The sequence below is a fragment of the Drosophila takahashii genome, chromosome 2R, assembly GCF_030179915.1.
Source record: "Drosophila takahashii strain IR98-3 E-12201 chromosome 2R, DtakHiC1v2, whole genome shotgun sequence".
In the NCBI taxonomy this organism is placed as follows: domain Eukaryota; kingdom Metazoa; phylum Arthropoda; class Insecta; order Diptera; family Drosophilidae; genus Drosophila; species Drosophila takahashii.
Window position 1 is genome coordinate 17,387,838 of NC_091679.1, and position 21,095 is coordinate 17,408,932.

Here is a 21,095-nt window from a genome sequence, read left to right on the forward strand (position 1 = left end):
GGCGGTTTCTTTTGCCACTAATAAAAATTGGGGATATGCTAGTAATAGCGTTGATCGCTTCACTAGAGGTTGTTCTAACAGCTCCTGTCATGCATAGTTGAGCTACTCTCTGTACCTTGTTGAGCGCCTTGAGTGTAGAACTATACAGCAACGCTGGCCACCAAATGGATACCCCGTACAGGTGGATGAGTCTTACTATGGCGCTATATAACCAGCAAACTACAGACGAGGACATCCCCCATTTGAGGCCTACTGCCTTTTTTCAAGTGAAGAGTGCAATGTTGACTTTTCGTACTCTATCCGATTTAGTGAGATTCCAGCTCAGTTTCTTGTCTAGAACTAGCGCTAAGCTCTAGAATGGAACCATTTAATTTTGGGCCGGATAACTTTTGGATCTTATAATTCCTGGAAAAAAGAATAATGTCGTTTTTAGCTCGGCTTACGCTTAACCCACTATCAGATGCCCATCCTGACCGTTTTCTTAGTTTAACTGTCATAATATCACAGAGGCTTTGCGAAAATTTTCCCCTCATAAGCAACCAGCTTTCACCCACCATCTTCTATGTCGCGTGTTTACTGCCTGATTTCATAAAAGCGAAGATAGTACACCCCTGAGGAGTTCCTCTGCTGAAGTGACTGCACAGAGTAGATTCTCCCAGTAAAGAGGTCACTTTTCTGCTAAGGAGCAGCCGTGTGACTAATCTCACCAACTGAACATCTACTGCAAGGCTCAGCATTGCATTGGTTGTCCTTGAGTCGATGTTATTGAAAGCTCCTTATATGTCCAAGAAGGCGGCCAGGGTACCAGACCAAGGTTTTTAAAAGGAAGGAGGACAGGCTTATTAGCCTGAGATCCTTAGGTGTTGTCTGTGAGGCTTTGCCGGCCTTGGGTATAAAAACTACTTGAAACGTTAGCCTTTGGCCTAACGCCGTGATATGGCTTTTAGCCAAGGCACTATGGGAAAAAAGTCAATTTTTTTGGCATAAAATCAACTTATTTTACAAATTATTTTTAAAAATTAAATATATTTTGTGAATTTACATACCCTAATTAGCCAAGAACAGTTATCAAAGATTTTTTACTAACAAAACTATAGTGTTGATAAGCGAACAAAGTCATCTCTTCGATTGACGTTGTTGTGTGCGTAAATTAGTGAAAAATTTTTGCAAACTTTCAGTGCTTATTTTGTGGAGCAACAAAATGGTTTATTATTTCTGATCATGTCAAATCGTAGCAAAGGTATTTTTTTATATCCCTGCCAATTAATTTGAATATGCGGCGTGGGCGGTGGATGAAAGCAATGGTCCGATTCAAAAAGCAACAAAAACCGAAATTACAGCTTTATCTTAATAGTATATATAAAAAATTTCTAAATTGTATGTCTAAAACTAGAGTTTATGCCAAAGAAATAGACTTTTTTCCCATAGTGCAAGGGACAGCAAGATCTTCCCCTTGCTGCAACTGTGCTGGGAATATCCCAACAGGACCTGGAGATTTGTAGGGAGCGAAGCTATTTATAGCCCATTTAATGTTGGATTCAGTCATAATGCTGTCCAGTGCTCTAACTAGGTGGCATGGTTGTGGGTCGCACACCTTAGGTGCTTACCACCCATACAAGCGAGCCACAACCTAAGGTGTTTACTGGAAAACTTTCTACAAATACTATGATTTCGGTCAGAAGTTTGCAACGCAGTGAAGGAGACGTTTCCGACCCCATAAAGTATAAATATTCTTGATCAGCATCACTAGACGAGTTGATCTAGCCATGTCCGTCTCTTCGTCTGTTTGTCTTTCCGTCTGTATGTTTCTACGCAAACTAGTCTTTCAGTTTTTGAGCTATCGGGATGAAACTTTCCTAAAAGTCTTCTTTCTATTGCAGGTAGTATATAAGTCGGAACCGACCGGATCGGACAACTATATCTTATAGCTCCCATAGGAAGGGTAGAAAAAACAACGTTAACAAATTCTAGCTTCGGTGCTTTTTCAAATATTACGTTCTACTCTTGGGAATAATATTTTTTATACATTTCCGAATTCTTGGACGTTGATGCACTATGGTCAGTACAAACAAGTGGCCCTTACGACACCAAGCAAAGCTTGTTACGCGCGGAGCCCTAAACCGTTTTGGGCAAGTAAGCGGAATCGCGGACATGGAGAAAATACGATCTAACAATAGACAGTTTAAAATACATGCTTACAAAGAATTTATAAATTATTTGATGACATTAAATACATAAGTTTATTATAATTAGTAGCATTGGGGGTATCAAACAGTAAGACGTGGCACAGTGAATTATAATCGTCACCCAGAACACTAAAAGGATCATGCAGGGCATAATTAGATCTACATATTGGCAGGGACAACGGACGAAAACGGCGAACTGTTCTACAGGGTACATTCCAGTTAAGTGAACTAAGAAGGAAAGGGGAGTCGACATCACCATTAATAAGTTTATGTAAGAACATAACTCCATGACACTTTCTACGATGGTAGAGGGTTGGTAAGTCGATCAGGCGCAACCTCGCAAGATAAGAGGGCAGTCGACTACCTGTGTCCCAGTGTAATCCCCTCAGAGCAAATAAAAGGAATTGTTTTTGGACAGACTCTAACATATTTTGGTAACAGCTAATTTGAGGAGACCATATACAAGAGCAATATTCCATAGACGGACGAACAAGAGAAACATACAAAAGCTTTGTTGTGTAAGGATCATCGAACTCCCTTGACCAACGTTTCATAAATGCAAGAAGACTTCTGGCTTTATTAGATATAGTAGATATATGGTCTTTAAAACTAAGTTTATGATCAAATAAAACGCCAAGATCCTGAACTGATAAAATTCGTTCAAGGGCGTTATTTCCAATAGAATAAGAAAACAGAGATGGATTACAACGATAAAAGGTCATAAAGTTACATTTGGAATAGTGTAAATTTAACATGTTAATCATACAAGATCTAATTGAAGGTCATTAAATGAGCTAGGTAAACACATGGACTAACAAAGCTTGACATCATCTGCATTCATTAATACGGTAGACGATTTTATAACATTAGGTAGATCATTAATCATGAAGCCAAAGAGTAAAGGACCCAGGTGGCTACCCTGTGGCACTCCAGAAGTAACATTAATTATTTTGGAAATTCTATTGTTAAAACAGACCATTTGAGTTCTATTAGAAAGGTAGGAAAGTATCCAGTCAAGTAGGTTTGGAGGAAACCCTAAACGGGACAATTTAAAAATAAGAAGTTTATGGTTCACAGAATCAAAAGCTTTAGAAAAATCAGTATAAATCACATCAGTTTGATGATGTGACATGAAGCCTTTAGTAATTAAAGATGTAAATTCTAGTAGGTTTGTAAAAGTAGAAGTGCACTGAGTTTTGCAATACCACGATAATTTGAGATATCTGACTTGTTCCCTTTTTTAAACAATGGAACAATAAACGATTCCTTCCATATGGATGGAAATCTTCCTTGACTTAGCGACAAATTAAATATTAATGTTAAGGGAAAAGCTAGATAGGACGAACAATTCCTCAGTATACAACTTGGTATTTTGTCAGGACCCGGTGAAAAAGAGAGCTTACGAGTATCAAGACTCTGAAGAACATCAGATACATTAATCACTGGTTTGAAGATAGAGTTCAGATGAGGTAGTGGGTATGGATAATCATTATCAATAACACCATTGCATTCCGTATAAGTCGATTGAAAAAAATCAGCAAATAGGTTGGAAATATCATCGTCATCAGATGCTATATTATTATTAAGAAAAAGACAATGAGGGTAACAATTAGATTTCCGCTTAGAATTGACGAAAGAATAAAAAAGTTTGGTATTACTTTTGAAATCACGCTTACAAAGAGACAGGTAATTTTGATAACAGTCAGAATTGTGCTGGACAAATTCCGCCTTAGCAGAACTATATTTGGCCCAGTCCGTCAGCAAACCAGAAATTTTGAACCGTTTAAAAAGTCTGTTTTTTTTATTTTTTAGATAGGATAGTTGACGAGTAAACCATGGAGAGTTATACGAATTCTTCAAGGAGGAAAGAGGGACATGTACATCATAGACGATAAAGGACTTTATAAAAATACCCAACTGCATCATCAACAGGAAGGTCAACAAGATAGGACCAATTAATTGTCGATAAAGATTTAACTAGTTAAGCATAGTCAGTCTTTTTAAACTAGGATGTACGTTTATTGAGTCCTGAGATAGTGGCGGATTTCGACTAACTTCAACATCGATACCACCAAAGACGAAGATTAAGTCAAGGAGACGACCAATATGATTGGGAATCCAGTTAACTTGCTGCAAGGATAGTTCAACAAGACCATCAACAAAGTCATGTTGCATCCTAGTAATCATTGCCAATGAGTCATTACTCTCCAACCAAGAAATATTGGGAAGATTAAAGTCACCGAGCACAATGAGTTGGTCAGTTTCAGCAAGCAACAAGGAGATAGACTGTATGGCAGACAGGTGCAATATATACACGTTAAATTCGGAGTTAGGGGGTATATAGGAGCAAGTTAAAAAAATTTTATTTTTTGGGAAAGATAATTTTACACAAATAAATTCAATATCTGATGAACCAGAAATATCAACAAGCTCGGAAGTTAAATCGGATTTGACTCCAATAAGAACGCCTCCACCTTGACGGGTATGACGATCATTCCGATAAACAAAAAAGTTATTTGACAAAATCTCACTATCGTGAACAGATGGGTTAAGCCAGGTCTCAGTGAATACAATAACATTGGCTTCAAAAATTGAGCTGCTTTTTTAAATCGTTGAGAGTTTACTAAGAAGCCCCCGTACATTTTGATAGAGGATTATGAAATCTAGTTTTTTGAATTTGAAGCAGGGCTGGGCTCCGACAAGGAAGTGATGGGACGCGAACTATTTTTATACCCTTGCAGAGGGTATTATGATTTCAGTCAGAAGTTTGCAACGCAGTGAAGGAGACATTTCCGACCCCATAAAGTATATATATTCTTGATCAGCATCACAAGACGAGTCGATCTAGCCATGTCCGTCTGTCCGTCTGTCCGTCCGTCTGTCCGTCCGTCTGTCCGTCCGTTTCTACGCAAACTAGTCTCTCAGTTTTTGAGCTATCGGGATAAAACTTTCCCAAAAGTCTTTTTTCTATTGCAGGTAGTATATATGTCGGAACCAACCGGATCGGACAACTATATCTTATAGCTCCCATAGGAAGGATCAAAAAAAAAAACGTAAAAAAATTCTAGCTCCGGTGTTTTTTAAAATTTTACCTTCTACTCTTGGGAATATTTTTATACCCGGTACTCGTAGAGTAAAAGGGTATATTGTATTCGTGCAAAAGTATGTAACAGGGAGAAGGAAGCGTTTCCGACCCCATAAAGTATATATATTCTTGATCAGGATCACTAGCCGAGTCGATCTAGCCATGTCCGTCTGTCCGTCTGTCTGTCCGTCTGTCCGTCTGTCTGTCTGTATGAACGCTGGGATCTCAGAAACTATAAAAGCTAGAAGATTGGCATTTTGCATGCAGATGTTAGGAGTTCCTACGCAGCGCAAGTTTGTTTCAAAATGGTGCCACGCCCCCTCTAACGCCCACAATCGCTTATTTACGATTTTAAAAATTTTAATATTTTGGAAAAGTAAAAATGCAGTTTTATTGTGTTTATCAATACCTATCGAAATGTAGAAGAAATTTTTCAAATCGGACCATTCGTTAAAAAGTTATGCGTGATCAACGTATTCTATCTATAATCTCCATCTCCCTCGCACTCCCTTTACCTGAGTAACGGGTATCTGATAGTCGGGGCACCCGACTATAACGTTCTCTCTTGTTTTTTATATATTTCTGAATTTCGGTTTTATTGTTTTTTAAATCGGATCACTATATCATATAGCTGCCATAGGAACGGTCGAAAAATTAAATGCAAATTAATGGGAAAAAAATTATATCTTTGTTGGTTTTTATTACATTCCCTTCTACTCTGGGATATGACTATTTTGAAATATTTCCGAATTTCGATTTCAATTTTTAAAAGATCGAACTACTATATCATATAGCTGCGATAGAAACGATCGAAAAATTAATGTGAAATAATCAGAAATTTAACATTTTTGCGATTTGTAAATTAATAGAATGATCTGCAAGGGTATATAAGCTTCGGCTTGCCGAAGCTAGCTTCCGTTCTTGTTTTTTATATATTCGTGAACAATTATATTAGCAGGCCAAAAATTTGGGTCAAGAAGTTTGGAGAACAATTCATCCGGAACAAGTATTTTAAATGAAGAATAATCTCTTATTTGTTTAAAATTCAATTTAGTGATGTAAATACCTTTTTGATTGGGAAGGGAGAGTTTCGAGACAATATGATGCATCACGTCGTTGACTGTGAGTGCTGCATTCAATCTTGACACAAAAATAGCCTTCCTAGGTACCATGAGAGTGAGTGGTACCGGAGAAGAGGGAGCTGGGCTATTACTGTTCTTCCTAGGGATCATGCTAGAAAGTGGAACAGGAGGAGGTACAAGGGTATTTTCTAGGGGCAGTACGAGGTGCGGCGGGGCCCCCGAAGTGGCAACAGCCGGCGACCGATTAGTAGGCCCTAAAGACTCAGGCGAAGCTACGTTCAGCGAATCTGGCCGAGATTGCATCCTGACATTGGTCGTTGATGATTCGCTCCCATTGGGATCGTCCTCATCACACGACATATAGCTTGCAGTGGGGCTGGGAAGAGAGAGGTTGCTCGAGAGATCTGGAACATGTAGAGAAATATTAGGCAGTGTAGGATTACGATTTATATTTAAAGATATTTGATTAAGAAGGATACGACCTTTAAAGTTTGAGTCGAAAACATTAAACCGACTTAATAAGTCCGTAAATCCAGCACGTAAGGCCTGAAACTCAAGCTCCATTTGCCTCATAAATGATCTAATATCAATTTTGATATGTAGGCATGTAGGGCACGTCCAGTCCAGGTTGGCATTAGACCTAGTACGATCCGCAATTTGGGCCGCACTATGCCCAAAGTCAACACATTTATCGTGCGCGATGTTCTCACATAACCAGCAATTAACAATCGGCTGACGAGAAGTGATTTTGCCAGTAAATTGGTAACCAACAACACAGCAAGCAGACATTGTTACAAGTTAAAGTAAGATAAAAAATGTAGAATGTAGAATGTAGAGAAATGTAAACAGAAAGCTTTAGTTAAGTGCCAACAAACAGCTGTGTGGCTATGAGGGCGTCGAGGGAAGAAAGAGCGCGATAAGAGAAAAGAAAGAGCGCGATAAGACCAAATCAGCAAAGAACCGTTAACTCGAAAATGAGAGCCGGTGACTGAAGTTAGGAGATGAGCAGAACAAACGGTGCGAGAGAGCGCCAAAGCGACAATGTAAATAAAAAACAACAACAATGCACAATGCACTCGCGTCGTTAACTATTTTTCAATATCTTTATAAAGACGATGGTTTTAACACAAATCACTAATTTGCATTCAAACGGCGGGCTCAACCGAGTTGAGAATGAAAACTTAGGGAATATAACAAATCGAAAATTTCGACACTAAGCGAATAAATGTGGGAGCGAATGTAAAACACGTCCGTATACAACAGAGAGAGAATCAGCTATCAGCTATTTCGAATTTAATATTTAAAAAATCGTATCACTATATCATAAAGCTGCCATAGGAACGGTCGAAAAATTAAATGGAAATTAATAGAAAAAAATGTATATCTTTGTTGATTTGTATTACATTCTCTTCTACTCCGGGATATGACAATTTTTAAATATTTCCGAATTTCGATTTTAATTTTAACAAGAAAGGAAGCTAGCTTCGGCCAGCCGAAGCTTATATACCCTTGCAGATAATTCCTATTAATCACTAATTTTCCTATTACAGATATATGATATAGTAGTTCGATATTGATAAATTAAAATCGAAATTCGAAAACATTTAAAAAAAGTCATTTTCCAGAGTAGAAGAGAATACGATAAAAACCAACGAAGCAATAATTTATTTCCTATTATATTCCCACTAATTTTCCGACCGTTCCTATGGCAGCTATATTATATAGTCGTACGATTTTGAAAAAAATTTATTCGAAATTCAGAATTAGATAAAAAATTGCATTTCCAAAAGTAGGAGGTTATAGGTTCAAAAACACCCAAGATATAATTATTTTACATTTTGTTCCCCGATTATTCCTATGCTATATGATATAGTTATCCAATAGATATAAGACTTTTGGGAAAATTTTAGCCCGATAGCTTTAAAACTGAGAGACAAGTTTTCATAGAAACAGACGGACAGACGGACGGACAGACGGACGGACAGACGGACGGACGGACAGAAGGACGGACGGACAGACGGACGGACAGACGGACGGACAGACGGACGGACAGACGGACGGACAGAAGGACGGACAGACGGACATGGCTAGATCGACTCGTCTAGTCATGCTGATCAAGAATATATATACTTTATGGGGTCGAAAACGTCTTCTTCACTGCGTTGCAAACTTCTGACTGAAATCATAATACTCCTGCAAGGGTATAAAAAGTTTCAAGCAAATCAAAAATGTAAAGTTTTTTTTGGCCAAATCTGTTGGGTTTTTATAAAAAAGTTTACAGTTGGACAACAAGACACATAAAAGCAACCATGTAAGCTAATTTACATAAACAAATACCTTTGCAAGGAATTACCATTTTCAGATTTTTATATATTATATTTCTGACTGAAATCATAATACTCCTGCAAGGGTATAAAAAGTTTCAAGCAAATCAAAAATGTAAAGTTTTTTTTGGCCAAATCTGTTGGGTTTTTATAAAAAAGTTTACAGTTGGACAACAAGACACATAAAAGCAACCATGTAAGCTAATTTACATAAACAATTACCTTTGCAAGGAATTTCCATTTTCAGATTTTTATACCCGTTACTCGTAGAGTAAAAGGGTATATTAGATTCGTGCAAAAGTATGTAACAGCTAGAAGGAAGCGTTTCCGACCCTATAAAGTATATATATTCTTGATCAGGGGCACTAGCCGAGTCGATCTAGCCATGTCCGTCTGTCCGTCTGTATGAACGCTGAGATCTCGGAAACTACAAAAACCTGGAAGGTTGAGATATTCCAAAAGTTTATCGCAAGTTTATTTTAGCCGAGCGCCACGCCCCCTCTAACGCCCACAATCGTCCACTAACGATTTTAAAATGGGTCCTGCGCCCACATCTTTAAAGATTTCCGAGAAGTATAAATGCTATTTTTTGTGTATATTTATACCTATCGAAATGTAGAACACATTTTTCAAATCGGACCATTCATTAAAAAGTTATCCGCAATCAAAATTTATATATCTATCTCCCTCGCACTCCCTTTAGCTGAGTTACGATTATTAGTTGGGACACCAACCCGAGTACAGCGTTCGCACTCCCTTTAGCTGAGTGACGGGTATTAGATAGTCGGGACACCAACCCGACTATAGCGTTCTCTCTTGTTTGAAAGTCTTTTTTCACACTACACAATTAACAAGCAATGTGTGCTAATTATACCCGTTACTCGTAGAGTAAAAGGGTATATTGTATTCGTGCAAAAGGTATAACAGGGAGAAGGAAGCGTTTCAGACCCTATATCGTATATATATTCTTGATCAGGGTCACTAGCCGAGTCGATATAGCCATGTCCGCCCGTCCGTCCGTCTGTCCGTCCGTATGAACGCTGAGATCTCGGAAACTAAAAAAGCTAGAAGGTTGAGATTTTCCACACATATTCTTGGGCTTCCTACGTTTATTTCAGCCGAGTGCCACGCCCCCTCTAACGCCCACAATCGCCCACTAACAGTTTTAAAATGTGTCTGGCGCCCACACCTTTAAAGATTTCCGAGAAGTATAAATGCAATTTTGTTGTGTATACTTATACCTATCGAAATGTAGGAGACATTTTTTAAATCGGACCATTCAATAAAAAGTTATACGCAATCAAAAAAATGGTATATATCCTTTTATATATAGCGTTCTCTCTTGTTTTTCTCTGCATTTTTCGACACTGCGAGATCTCTATCGGCCAACTTTGATGCTGTGGCAAAACTATAGATTTACCACCAAAAATTTTTGGAAGGCGGTTTTCCTTAAGGCCTAGTACTCACTTCAATCAAAAAGGCAACGAAACGAAAATTTCTATACAAAAATGACAGGCGGAAAATTTCGTGATCAAAAATTTGTATGGAGATTTTAATTTCGTAGGTTTTTTGATTGAAGTGAGTACTAGGCATAAATGAAGATGTCTAGAATCGATTAGTATGGTCCATTCAAAAAAAAATAACTACGAAAATAAATAGGTTTATGCACCAACATTGGAATTTTTACCCATAGTACAGTGGTACCAATTAGCTCGAACTTAAAATACCAAATTTCGAAGTAGTTATCGAAATGTTGTGTTAACGAATTATTTTTATACCCTTGCAGAGGGTATTATGATTTCAGTAAAAAGTTTGCAACGCAGTGAAGGAGACGTTTCCGACCCCATAAAGTATATATATTCTTGATCAGCATCACAAGACGAGTCGATCTAGCCATGCCCGTCTGTCTGTTTCTACGCAAACTAGTCTCTCAGTTTTTGAGCTATCGGGATAAAACTTTCCCAAAAGTATTTTTTCTATTGCAGGTAGTAAATAAGTCGGAGCCAACCGGATCGGAAAACTATATCTTATAGCTCCCATAGGAAGGATAAAAAACAAAACGTAAAAAAATTATAGCTCCGGAGTTTTTTAGTGATAGAAACGATCGAAAAATTAATGTGAAATAATAAGAAATTTAACATTTTTGCGATTTGTAAATTAATAGAATGATCTGCTAAGGTATATAAGCTTCGGCTTGCCGAAGCTAGCTTCCTTTCTTGTTAATCATAAAAATAATAATAATAATAAATTATAAAAATAAAACTTATTTCTGGTAAGCATTTCATGTTAAAAGAAGTTGTAGTTAATAAAGAACATGTCGCCTTTGCAAAAAGGTGGCAGCACTGTCGTGAAAAGTGTCCTATTTTTTGTCGGATAAGAAGCCGGCTATGAAGAAAAAGAAAACATGAAAGTAAAAGGGTTATTCCCAGTGTTGGGACATACCTAGATACTTTTACCTAGGTACGTACCTAGGTACAATTTAGTGGTACCTTTTACCTTACCTAGGTATACAAATAATTGAGTACCTTTTACCTTACCTAGGTATTTATTTTTATATACCTTTGGAATTATTAAGGTACTTACATAGGTATTAAACATTGCTCTGATTTAAAATAGCCAAATCTGACTGCGACACTGTAGTATCGTTTCATTGTATCGTTTCGTTTCAGAATTGTAATAGTCGGAACGCAGCATTAATAATTCAGCCGTTCTATTGTTTGTTTTGTGAAGTTAAAACTAATCGCAGTTTTTTTTTATATAATTTTGTGCACGTATGTATGTTCCCATCACTACATCAATTTATTTATGAAACCAAAGTGTATTTGGCGCGCAAAAATGCCGTATGTACGTAAACAAACGGCATATACATGCATATGCACAATATATAGTCAATGTTTCTACATACGGAATTTTTGCGCGCCAAATATGTACATGAGGGTTTCATAAATACATTAATGAAGTGATACGTGCATAAAATTATTCATGCCGCGTGGTTTAAAAATATATGCACAAAATTAAAACATTTAAATTTAAATGAAATGAAAAGATATTGTTTGATTAAGACGACTAAAAACTGAAAACTAGTCTTATTTTAAGTTTAAATGATTACATTGAACAAAACGAAAAAATTATAAAAAATAAAAAATAAAAAATACCTTATAAATACCTTTTACCTTTACCTAGGTACTGGGAAATTTAAGTACCTTTACCTTACCTAGGTATTTATTTTTGACAATACCTTTTACCTTACCTAGGTAAAAAAACACAGTACCTTTCCCAACACTGGTTATTCCACGTGAAACGTGATAGGCCCATTTGGGTCAAATCTCAGAATCAATCGAAACTTTTTTTCGAGACAGAGAATTAAAAATATAAGGATCGGTTTTTTTTTTTAACTCTTACCGTTTATTTTTAAAAAATATTTTCCTAATTAAGCTGAAATTTTTTAGTTATGCAGCACTTGAGACTCGTTTGAGATATTTTAATATTTGGTATGCAACTTTGTGGGACATCTTAATATCTTTCAAAAAAAATATTTTTCAAAATTTTTAATTTTTAAATTAAGTATTTTTTACAGGGCTGTGAACCACTCCGGAGCTGAACCACTCCGAACCGGAGTGGTTCACTTTTTTTAGAAAACGAACCGAACCGTAAACCGGAGCCCCGAATTTTTTTATAATTGAACCGGAACCGAACCGGAACTTTTTTTTTTTGATATTCGGTTCGGTTCACGAAAAATTTATTTTGTGTGTTCGTGTTTTTTTATTTAACAGTGTGGGGGGTTTTCTGATCATATTAACAGAGTTTATTTACTAAGGGAAATAAAAATGCGCCAATTTTTGTGGCTATGCAATGACTGCATCTAACTCAAACAATCTAATAACATATAAGTATCATCTTCCAAAACATTAAAATTACATGATTAAAGCAAAGAGTATACTCTTTGCCTTAACTGGTAAACACTTTATAAATCATAAATCTAGTAACTTTACTTATAAGTCATAATGTTATGGTACATATTTCAATGAAAATACATGGAAATAAATGTTGACTTTATTATTTCATTAAAAAAAATTTATTTTTTGAACCCTGGTTCGAACCTGAACCCTGCTCCGGCTCATCATTGAACCGGTTCGCAAACCGGAACATTATCTGTCGATTAGGTTTGAACCCCGAACCGAACCCATGCAAAAATAATATTGGTTCACAGCCCTGATTTTTTAAGGGAATTTTAAATTTTAAACATTTTGTTCGCCGGAATACACGCGGTTTCCGAATGAAAAAATTATCCTCATATTGCCTCATCACTTCTTAACAAAGTGGTAAAATAAAATTTTTGTATTCGCTAGTAAAGACAACGATTTTAGTTTAGCAACTTTCCATCAAGCAACAACAGCGCAACGTGTAAGAAGAGAACAGCAATACGAGCACGGGAGAGCAAATTGATCTGGCTCTCTTCTAGTTATTCCCTTTAGTTGTTCATTTAATTTTGCTCGTAAATATTTATTGGTTAATACTAATATTTATATATTTATTAAGGTTCAATAGTAAAAGTAATTGAATGTTTTAAACTTGAAGAACTTAAACATCATTTTTATCAAATATAACTATTCATGAGTTAAGAAAAATGTATTGCATTTTAATCTTTAAATATTAGGGATAAAACAAAAAATAAGAAACACTATGTGTTTTTCGTCTTGACGTGGGATTGAACTTGCGGCTATAAGCTTGAAATTTTCTTCGATTAATGGCGATTTTTTCTTAGGCTTAAAAAAAATTTTCTAAAACGTGTATAAGAAGGGAAATTGATCAAATAACGTTACATTTTTTATTTCCTAGAAAAATATTTCATAACATTCTTTCTGAATGTTAAAAAATCTTCAACCATTTTTTTCTGATTTTTTGAAAAACAATATTATTAATATGTAGGAATATTTATAACTTTAAGGGCGATTTTTTTAGAAAAGTTTAGTCTTTTTATACCCGTTACTCGTAGAGTAAAATGGTATATTGTATTCGTGCAAAAGTACATATGTAACAGGGAGAAGGAAACGTATATATATTCTTGATCGGGATCGCTAGCCGAGTCGAAATAGCCATGTCCGTCTGTCCGTCGGTCTGTCTGTCCGTATGAACACTGAGATCTCGGAAACTACAAAAGCTAGGCTGAGATTTCCCACACATATTTTTGGGTTTTCTACGCAGCGCAAGTTTGTTTCAGACGAGCGCCACGCCCCTTCTAACAATCGCCCACTAACGAATTTAAAATGTGTCTGTTGCCCCCACCTTTTTAAAATCGGACCATTCATTAAAAAGTTATGAGCAATAAAAAAAATTGTATATATCCATCTCCCTCGCAGTCCCATTAGCTGAGTGACTTGTTTTTTCTTGTTGTTTTTTTCTAGTTTTTTCTAAAATCAATGGCGATTTAAACCCACAGATAAAGAAAGGAAGATTAGAAAAATAAACCTTATAATTAAAACAAGAGAGAACGCTATAGTCGGGTTGGTGTCCCGACTATATAATACCCGTGACCCAGCTAAAGGGTTTAAAAGAAAATTTTTCTGAAGATTAAATTTTTTCTCTTAAAAAAAAAAATTTTTTTTTCTTAAGCACAGAAACAAATTTATTTTCGATATCTAAGAAAAATAATTATATTGTTTTCGCGCAAAAGTATGCAATAGGTAGAAGAAAGCTTTTCCGACCCTACAAAGTATATAAATTCTTGATCAGGGTAACTAGTCGAGTTGATTTAGCCATGTCTGTCTGTCCGTCTGTCTACAAAGGCTAGAAAGTTGGGCTTTCTACGCTAGTTTGTTTCAGCCGAGGGCCACGCACCCTCTAACGCATAGTCATAAGTAATTTTAAAGGTGTCGGAAAAGTAAAAATGCTGTCTTATTGTGTTTATTTATACCTATCGAAATCTAAAAGAAAATTTTCAAATTGGACCATTCGTTAAAAAGTTATGGGCAATCAAATTTTTTTTGTATCCATCTCCCTCGCACTCCATTAGCTGAGTATCTGATAGTCGGGGCACCCGACTATAGCGTTCTCTCTTGTTTTTTGAAGGTGTATAATGGATGGAAGGGTAACCGCTCTTTTTATTTTGTTAAACTATTCTCAACGTGTAAGAAGAGAACAGCAATACGAACACGGGAGAGCAGGAATAGTGCTTTCCCTTTCTTACACGTTGCGCTGTTATTGCTTGATGCAAAGTTGCTAAACTTGTATAGTTGTCCTTACTAGTAGGTCTTGCAAATTTTATTTTACCACTTCGTGAAGAATTGATGAAGCAACATGAGGATAATTACACTATGCAGCATCAAAAATTAACCTCGATGGATGCTATATTTTTGGATTTGTTACGAATTCCCAAGTTAAATTGCGTTTTCCAAAAAGTTCCCCGACGCAAGGATTCTTAGCCAAAGGACCTCAAAGTTCGAAAAATGCAAAGGTAGGTGAATTTGAAAAGCACTAAAAATGCTGCACAGTGTTATTTTTTTCGGAAATCGCGTGTATTCCGGCGTAAAGAATATTTTTAATTTTAAATTCCTTTAAAAAATACTTCATTTTAAATTTAAAAATTTTTAAAAATATTTTTTTGAAAGATATTAAGATGTCCCACAAAGTTGCATACCAAATATTAAAAAAACTCAAACGAGTCTCAAGTGCTGCGTAACTGAAAGATCGGAGCTAATTTACAAAAAGATTTTTTTTAAATAAACGGTAAGAGTTAAAAATAAAAACCGATCCTTATTTCAATCCTCTATCGAAAAAAAAAGTTTCGATTGATTCTGAGATTTTACCCAAATTGGCTTGTCACGTTTCACGATTCACGAGCTATAATAAAGGGTGATTTTTTAGAGGTATAGAACTTTAAGTTGGCATCACTGTTCAAAGTGGCGACCTTTTTAACAGCTGTCAAGTGATTTATTCTCAGTTTGGTTTGGCAATTCATCATGAATAGACTCACGCCTGAACAACGCCTGCAAATAGTGTTATTTTATTCGATTTATTGAATGACACGTTTGGTGACCGCCTAATTTCACGTTTTTGGCCGTAAATTGGCCTCCAAGATCTTGTGATTTAACACCGCTAGACTACTTTCTGTGGGGCTATGTAAAGTCATTGGTCTATGGGGATAAGCCACAAACGCTTGACCATTTGGAAGACAACATTCGCCGTGTTATTGCCGATATACGGCCGCAAATGTTGGGAAAAGTCATCGAAAATTGGACGTCCAGATTGGACTACATCCGAGCCAGCCGTGGCGGTCATATGCCAGAAATCATTTATAAAATGTAATGCCACAAGATTATCTTTCGAATAAACAAAAACTTATGTCAATCTAATAATCCATTGTTCTTTTATTGCAACTTAAAGTTCTATACCTCTAAAAAAACACCCGTTAGTATCAGTTGAAGAAATTACGAACCAGTTTCCGTCAATGTCAAGTTTGTGAAAATAGTTTCATTCTGCTCTGCTTTGGTCGCTCGCGAGATTTTTTGAAATAATTCTTTTCTGAAGGGAAATTTCATGCAAGAGGTGTTTTTATTTGATATCAGAAGTTTTTGTTTGTTTACTTTTGCTCTCATAGGAGCTAATATATACATTTATATTGGTCAATCATAATTTTAAAACTATTGTTTTTAAACAAATTAGGTTAAAAAGGCGTTAAAGTATTACAAAATACCTTTTAAACGAGGTATAGCACATGTCTGTAGCTTTAGTAGTGTAGAACTTACAAACTACCGAAACTGAGCTATTTTTAGCTTTTTTCCCGCTAAAGTAGCGGGTTTTTTTCAAAAGTCGTAGAACAAAAGATTCCTATATGGAACTGTTAAATGTAAATTAACTGATTCCATGACCCTAAAATAGAGTTTAGACATCCACGCAAAAACTTCAATGCTCAGGAAGAGTTAGTTGTTCTGAGCTGGCCAAAGTGGATTTTTTCGTTTCTTAATAACTTTTAAACGTGAGTTTTTAAAATAACGTGCTATATACCAAAATTTAAGGAGTTTCAAGGGATATATAGTTTAAAGTTTTAAAGAAAATCGAAAAAGCCAAAAGTCTGCCTTAAATCAGCGGAGCCCTATAGCGAACAACTTTGATGAGGTTTAAATACGTAAAAAAACATCATAAGGTGATTTTTTTTAGTAAAATTTTTTAGTTGTAGGAAATATAAATCGGAATTAAGTCACATTAAGTCATTATTTATCAATTTAACTCTTATCAATCAAGAAAATATAAAACATTTTGAAAAAAAATTGGTAGAAATCGGTATTTTTTTTAGTAAAATAACATCATTTTTAATTTAAATCCTACATTTTTTATTAATTCATTATTATCTTCATCAATACCTTCCCATAAGTAAAATATCTTCATGCTGTACGCGGAGAAACCAGGGCTGGCGACTATTCCAATTACGAACATTTCTTGCTAACTTTAACCGCGCTTATCTCAGAAGAGGCACAAAAGGGCAGGCTAATTTTTTTTCAGAATTTGTAGGTAAATATCTAATCTTAAAAAAAAAAGAATTAAAGGGAATCTAGGGTATAACACTACTTTACGTCCAAGAATATCAAAAAAAAACAATTTTTTTGGACCACTTTTAAAAATTTAAAAAAAATAGTAATTATGCACTTAAAATTTGTATTTTTTTTTAATATTCTAAGAATTGGTTGCTTTTAAAATTTCAATCGTTATATATACAACTTAGGCCCTTAGGCGCTTTCAGAAAAATTTCAAAGACGTAGAAAAATACTTTTTTTTTATTGACTACAATTCTATTTTAAAAAATCAACTTTAAAAATCTTTAGTGGGAGAACCATCCATCACAGATCACTTTTTATACCCGTTACTCGTAGAGTATATATATATACCCTATTAGATTCGTGCAATAGTATGTAACAGGTAGAAGGATGCGTTTCCGACCCTATAAACTATATATATTCTTGATCAGGATCACTAGCCGAGTCGACCTAGCCATGTCCGTCTGTCCGTCTGTCCGTCTCTCCGTCTGTCCGTCTGTCTGTCTGTATGAACGCTGAGATCTCGGAAACTACAAAAGCTAGAAGGTTGAGATTTCCCACACATATTCTTGAGCTTCCTACGCAGCGCAAGTTTATTTCAGCCGAGTGCCACGCCTCCTCTAACGCCCACAATCGCCCACTAACGATTTTAAAATGGGTCTGGCGCCCACACCTTTAAAGATTTCCGAGAAGTTTAAATGCAATTTTGTTGTGCATATTTATACCTATCGAAATGTAGAAGACATTTTTCTAATCGGACCATTTATTAAAAAGTAATACGCAATGAAAAATATGGTATATATCCATCTCCCTCGCACTCCCTTTCGCCGAGTGACGGGTATTAGATAGTCGGGACACGAACCCGACTATAGCGTTCTCTCTTGTTCTTTTTGATTTGTATAGAGAATTCAGTTGTTTTTAAAATTGCACTGCAACATTTTGAAAAATCTTAAATAAAAACCATTTTGGCAGGCTTTTTGTTCTAGGCGCCCCATAGTGCGTCTTTGAGAAAAATAACAAAAAGGGTAAAATAAAGTTTAAACAAGAAAGGAAGCTAGCTTCGGCCAGCCGAAGCTTATATACCCTTGCAGATCATTCCTATTAATTAACAAATCGCAAAAATGTTAATTTTCTAATATTTCTCATTAATTTTCCGATCGTTCCTATGGCAGCTATATGATATAGTCGTCCGATTTTGATCAAATTAAAATTGAAATTCGGAAATATTTAAAAAGAGTCATATCCTAGAGTAGAAGATAATACAATAAAAATCAAAGAAGCTAGAATTTATTTCCTATTACTTTTCCATTAATTTTCCGATCGTTCCTATGGCAGCTATATGATATAGTAGTCCGATTTTTTAAATAATTAATTCGAAATTCAGAAATATTTAAAAAATAACATCCCCAAAAGTAGAAGGTAATATTTCAAAAAACACCGAAGCTAGAATTTTTTAAAGTTTTTTTCTTCCGATCCTTCCTATGGGAGCTATAAGATATAGTTGTCCGATCCGGTCGGCTCCGACATATATACTACCTGCAATAGAAAGAAGACTTTTGCGAAAGTTTCGTCCCGATAGCTCAAAAACTGAGAGACTAGTTTGCGTAGAAACAGACAGACGGACAGACGGACAGACGGACAGACAGACAGACGGACAGACGGACAGACGGACATGGCTAGATCGACTCGTCTTGTGATGCTGATCAAGAATATATATACTTTATGGGGTCGGAAACGTCTCCTTCACTGCGTTGCAAACTTCTGACTGAAATCATAATACCCTCTGCAAGGGTATAAAAATATGGTTGTGGCATAAGTTTTTAACTATTGCATGTACATAAATAGTGTTAGGAAGGCGTTGATTGTACTTAAAAATACCTTTAATATGAGGTACAAGTCTGTAGCTTAAGTATTTCGCAGGTTATAGGCTTACGAAATTTAGCTATTCATAGCTGTTTACCCGCTAAACTAGCTAGTTTTTCCATAAGCGGTAGAACTAATGTTTCTTATATCGAGCTGATTAACACCATATAAAATTTTCAGGACTTTAAACCAACGTTTTGGGACAGACTGACAAACTCACAAACAGAATTAAATTTTCATTTTGGAAACGAGAAGAAGATTTTGGCTATAACTTTTGGACGAAGCATCGGATTTTATCATATGACCATTCGACGGGTATTTTCAATAGGAAAACAACTAAAACATTGGGTGGGGGCATTTATCCCCACCGGCCCCAACAGCTCCATAATTCGAAATTTTTACTTTTTTATTTTCTCCACTCTCTCTTCCAAGCCAATTGATTTTCTTAAAGTCTTGGTATGCAATCCTGTTAGTTTATGTGATACCTTTCGATGATGATTTCGATGATCGGACCATCACAACAGTCGCCTTCCAACACTCTCCTCGTGCGCTTCGTCACTACATGGACTGCCGTCCATAGTGATGTGTCAGCGAGAGCTTGATGAACCAAATTGTAGTCAAACTGAGAAAAATGGCTCAAGTCGCGGTTAAGGGCGGCAAAACATAAATTGGGCAGCGCAAAATTTTTAAAAAATGATGGAATTGTAGAAATCAAGGAAGAACAAGAAAGAACGCTATAGTCGGGTGCCCCGACTATCAGATACCCGTTACTCACCTAAAGGAAGTGCGAAGGAGATGGAGGTAAAAACTTTGATCCGCCGTAACTTTTTAACGAATGGTCCGATTTAAAAAATTTCTTCTACATTTCGATAGGTATTCATAAACACAATAAAACTGCATTTTTACTTTTCCGAAATATTGAAATTTTTAAAATCGTATATAAGCGATTGTGGGCGTTAGAGGAAGTGTGGCACCCTTTTGAAACAAACTTGCGCTGCGTAGGAAGCCAAAGAATATGTGTGGGAAATCTCAACCCTCTAGCTTTTATAGTTTCCGAGATCTCAGCGTTCATACGGACAGACAGACGGACGGACGGGCGGACATGGCTATATCGACTTGGCTAGTGACCCTGATCAAGAATATATATACTTTATGGGGTCGGATATGCTTCCTTCTAGCTGTTACATACTTTTGCACGAATACAATATACCCTTTTACTCTATGAGTAACGGGTATAAAAACAATAAACTTCAAAAAGCTATAAACGCATTTTTAATAGCAAAGAAAGTTTAGATATAAAACCACAACAAATGTACTCCATTTTATATCAAATGATTAGTGTACAAAGAGCCCAATAAAATTGTATAAGAATTATCTCATTTACCCTATTCCGTTAACAGCGAAAGTAAGTTGTATTTATTACCCCAGTACAGGGGTTCGACTAGTTTTAAAAGTAACACATTTGTCGACATCTTTTTTGTAATCTAGGGATCTAACTCAACCCGGAACCAACATCATCCTTCTTGTTGTAGATTGGCTGTATACTAGTGTTATATAAACTTTTAACAAACTGAATTGATGTCAGCAATCATATCTTACTTCTTTATTTAGATGGCTCATACCAAATTCCAATGCGAATTTATAAATTTTTGAATGTGAGCGATTAAATTCGTTATAGACTAACGAATATTTAAATTTCTTCATATACAGTCCCGTGTAAAATTTGTGTTATACTGTGCTGCACTTTAATCTCCTATCCATATACATTGACATTGCTCCGAGATGAGGCTCAGCAGCAATGCTGTTGCTGTGACTGCTTTTGTAGGCGGCAATATTCGGTGGTATATAAAACCGTTAACTCACTTTCACCAATGCAAACGAATTATTTGATAACACTTTTTAATATGACAACCATAAAAATGAGTGATTTTAAAACAATGCGATTTTAAAAATACCCTTGCCCACATTTACAACGTCGCGACACTTTTAACCAACTGATCTTATTAGCACATTGACACTTAGCC